Here is a 4906-nt window from a genome sequence, read left to right as displayed (position 1 = left end):
AGGGTCGAACGATTTAATGTCCTTAAGAACCTGGTCAACTGTAAGATGACCAATGGTTCACCCGTGAGTACTCATATCCTCAAGATGAAGGGTTATCTAGAGGATCTTGACAGACTAGGGTTGGATGTTAGTCGTGAATTGGCTGTAGACCTAGTTCTTCAATCCCTACCGGATAGTTTTGACCAGTTTGTCATGAACTATAACATGCATGGGATGGAGAAGGACTTGACCGAGCTACATGGGATGTTGCGATCGGCCGAGCAGAACATCAAAGTCGAGAAAAGTGTCCTAGTGGTTGGAAGAACTAGGTCTACAGCCAATTCACGACTAACATTCAACCCTAGTCTGTCAAGATCCTCTAGATAACCCTTCATCTTGAGGATATGAGTACTCACGGGTGAACCATTGGTCATCTTACAGTTGACCAGGTTCTTAAGGACGTTAAATCGTTCGACCCTCACATGTTCCTCGAACATAGTCCTGAGATGCTCGATCATCTCGAAGGCGTCAGTTCCTTCGAGTTGTTTCTACAACTCAGCCGACATTGATCCGAGCATCAGGTAGGTCACGTCTAGGTTGTCATTGATGTGCTTATGGTAAGCATCTCTGACAGCCCTGGGCGCATTGGCCGCTGGTTCATCCTCAGGAACGGCTTCTTCCAGCACGTAGAGCTTCCGCTCATGCCTGAGAACAATTCTCAGGTTGCGGTACCAGTCGAGAAAGTTTCCACCAGTGAGTCTCTCCCGATCCAGAATGGATCGCATGGAGAGATTAGCCAGATTACCTGCAGCAGAAATATTCTACAGAAAAAGACAAACAAACAGACAGAAAAACATGCAAGTCGCTCAGTACACATGCTAACACAGATAATAGATGCAATATGACAAGCTCCCACTAAGAAAAACACCCTCAATGAGTTTCTAAGTGAGCTAGGATCCATATTTCACATGCTTTTGAGTCAGCTAGGGCATGACGCTAAAAAACATGCTATTTAGGTAGACAACACATTGTCAATCACATCCTATGTGATTCCTAGATGAGTATGGGATAGTGATACTCTATCACTGCATGTTCCTCATCCCATCCTTACCATCAGGTTCAAGTCCGACTTGATAACCCAATTCAAGCTCAACCATATTCGAGCTATGAGAATCACGATTTCTCCATACTGTCTCACCAAGATAGTCAAGCACGCTCAGCTAGGGCTTGACCCGTAACCATGACGATCGAGGCCTTGACAGTTGCTCTACTAATGGGCGGTAATAGCTTGAGATTAATCATGAGGAAGAGGACAAAATTTCGGACTTGAGAAGTGTCTGAGGTCATGTCCGGAGCTGACCAGAATCTGGTCCGCCGGACTGACCTTGCTCAACTTCTTTGGTCCGCCGTTCTGTCATTTTTCGGAGAAATTCTGAGCTTGGTCCGGGGCTGACCAAATTTGGTCAGCCCCTGACCAACTAAGTCCGATTTCTCCTTCTCGGCTGACTAGAGGAAGCGGAGCGCAGACCAACTGGGCTTGGTACGGGGCTGACCAAACTTGGTCAGCTCCGGACCAACTCAGTCCGTTTCCTTGGTCAGTCCGCCAGTCTTCGTCTCGGACCTGTGTTGTTCTCGCCTGGTCCGCCGGACCAACTTTTGGTCCGGGGATGACCAGCGAGAACTTTGGTCCTCCTGACCAAACACGCGGTCCAGAATCTGATCTGTCTGCTGGTCCGGCTGACCAACTCTTGGTCCGGCTGACCGCGGACAGATCAGATTCGGAACAGATTTTTTGGGCTTCGAAAATCAGGGTTTTATCCCGGTTTCGACGCACCGTTAACCCATCCCAGACTCCATACCATCCATGCATCATTCAACAATCACAAATATCATTAAACATGCATAGATTCAAAGATTACATGCAATTTAACGATTAAATCATGCAATCATACAACAAGCACGGCGATATATAGAAAACCAGACTCTGATACCACTGTTGGATTTATCTACGGGTTCCTAGCATGCGATCATACCGATCTAGGGTTTGGTTTACTAGGTTTCATGTAGCGGAAGAAAGATCTAAACCTAGTCAAACGTCGCACGCAACCAAACTTGCAAAACCCGAAAGATCGTGTATATCACCGAGATAATCGTTACTTACCTCGTTCTCGATGAAACTTGAAGTTTATTTCGATCCGGGGCCTGTTCCAAATCACCTAGGACTGAAGTTACAGTTCCTCTACACGTATCCACACCGGCGGGAAGGATTCCAACGATTTGGAACGTATCTGCTAGGATTAGTGAAGAAAAGGGTAACTCAAGAGACGAGATCCAATCCCGGAACAATAGAAATCGAAGAGAACAGGTTCTCTAGGGTTCTAGGATGTTTCTCTGAGTTTTAGGTCGGCCTCTATTAAGTTTGGACGAAATCCCAAACTTAAATAAGCTTAGAAAACCCTAAAATCGAATTATGGAAATTTTCTAGATCCCGGTACGCCGGACCAGGAGCTTGGTCCGACAGACCAGGCTTAGTCCGAGGCTCGCGGACCGTCTGACCTGGAGGCTTGGTCCGGCGGACCACGTGTGGTCAGCTCCGGACCAAGATCCTTCTTGGTCTTTCCGGTCCGCCTGGCTTCAGTCTCGGTCCGTCTGACCCACTGTCTGGTCCGCGGCTGACCAACTCTTGGTCAGCCGGACCAGACTTGGACAGATGACCTCCTGCCTGACTTCCGGACCTCCTAGGCTGACCGAATTGGTCCGGGGCTGACTAAACTTGGTCAGCTCCGGACCAACACATTGAAAACTCCTTTTCATGCTCGTTTCGGTCAACTCTTGATACACGCCTTAGGAGTGTGAGACTCGTGGCGATTGAGATAGAGCAGCAACTACGGGAGATCACTGGCCGAAGGGGGCACTCGAACTCGCCCGAGGTTGTAACGGCGGAAGGGAATGGAGGAGGGTGTTCGGGATCAATCACTCGCCCGGAGGCATTCGAACTTGATCCGAAACAGGGGAGATGGAGACGAGTAAGGGTATAGAAGACCTATGGACTAACCAATCGGCCGGTCTCGGACGAACCAAGACAGAAACGTCGAACGAACCAATGGGACTCGGACAAACCGAGTTGTTCGGACAAACCGGGGCTTGGACGGACCAAGGATGCTCGACACTCAAAGTGGAGAAGAAGAAATTCTGATTTCTTTGATTCAAAATAGGTTCAAAAGTTGTTTACAAAGAGTACTTAGCATCCTTAAATAGAAAAACAACAACTAGATAATTGAAAGCAAGTCTACATGCAACACTCTAGCATTTAATGGAGTAGGTGGCTGTTTCTAGCTGTTGGAGAAGGTTGCTTGCTGCATAAGAAGCTTCCTTTTGAGGCTAGCTTGACCTAGAAGGTGTCTCAACTTCGCACACGAGCATATAACGAGCCGTGGCGGATTTGACCGAGGACGAGCACACACGTTCGAGCGTGAGTTCGGTCACGACACGGGATACGAAGGCATTAAGTTGTTGTCGAAGTGCACGTGTCTTGGATCGAGTGATCGGAGGATCCATGCGAACGGAACGTGTGGTCTCAATCCTTGGATCTTCAAGTTCCGGCTCCGGTTCTGCTCCTTGCTCCGAGCTCCGAGCTCCGGTTCTGCTCCTTGCTCCGTATCTCCAAGCTCCGCATCTCCAAGCTCCGCATCTCCAAACTTCGTATCCTTGGTGATGTCCTCATCACTTCCTCCCTCTTGCGAAGATTTCGCCCTCGAAATGTTAGTACATGCATCGAAAGGAAGTAGATCAGCCACATTAAAGGAATCGGAAACATTAAACTCATTAGGTAACTCAAGACGATAGGCATTATCGTTAATTCGCTCTATGACTCGAAATGGCCCATCGCCTCTTGGTGATAGTTTGGACTTGCGTTTATCCGGGAAACGCTCAGGTAGAAAGTGCAGCCAAACCCAATCACCCTCCTTGAATGTCATCGTCTTACGGCCCTTGTTGGCATGCTTTGCGTAGGACTCGGTTCGCTTAGCAATATTTTCGCGGACGCGTTGATGTAGCTGCTTAACGAACTCGGCCTTTTTCTCTCCATCGAGATTAAGAATCTCGTGGTCGGGTAGGGCAATGAGATCAAGTGGTGTAATCAGATTAAATCCGTACACGATCTCAAACGGGGAGTGCTTAGATGCCGAATGTATCGCTCGGTTATAAGCGAACTCAATATGAGGTATGCACTCAACCCAATTCCCTAATGTCTTCCCGATAGTGGCTCGCAAAAGAGTGGATAACGTCCGATTGACCATCTCGGTCTGTCCATCCGTTTGCGGATGACAAGTTGTCGAAAAGACGAGTTTCGTGCCAATCTTTTTCCAAAGTGTCCGCCAAAAATGGCTGAGGAATTTCGAATCCCAATCCGACACTATAGTCCTCGGTATGCCGTGAAGACGGACTCTCTCGAAAGAATAGATTGGCGATGTTTTTAGCATCGTCCGTCTTGGCACATGGCACGAAATGAGCCATCTTTGAAAACCGATCAACAATGACAAAGATAGAATCCTTGTGTTGGATCTTGGGTAGTCCAAGAACGAAGTCCATGGATATGTCGACCCAAGGCTGCGTAGGGATCGGTAGTGGCATGTACAGTCCGTGATGCTGCACCTTTGATTTTGCTCGATGGCATTCGACGCATTTGGCGCAAAATCTCCGTACATCTCGCTTAAGATGTGGCCAAAAGAAATGCTCTTGTACAGTGGCCAACGTCTTGTCTACTCCGAAGTGACCAGCGAGAGCTCCTCCATGAGCTTCTCGGAGTATGACATCCCGTAAAGATCCTTGCGGGATACATAGACGTCTATCTCGGAAAAGATATCCATGTGCAAGTAATAGGGACCGAAGCCACCTTTCTTACATTCTTCTACGAGGGTTCCGAAGT

Source organism: Tarenaya hassleriana, unplaced genomic scaffold, assembly GCF_000463585.1.
Source record: "Tarenaya hassleriana unplaced genomic scaffold, ASM46358v1 Cleome262, whole genome shotgun sequence".
NCBI lineage: Eukaryota > Viridiplantae > Streptophyta > Magnoliopsida > Brassicales > Cleomaceae > Tarenaya > Tarenaya hassleriana.
The sequence above is the reverse complement of the archived record's forward strand: the minus strand, read 5'-3'. Positions refer to the sequence as shown.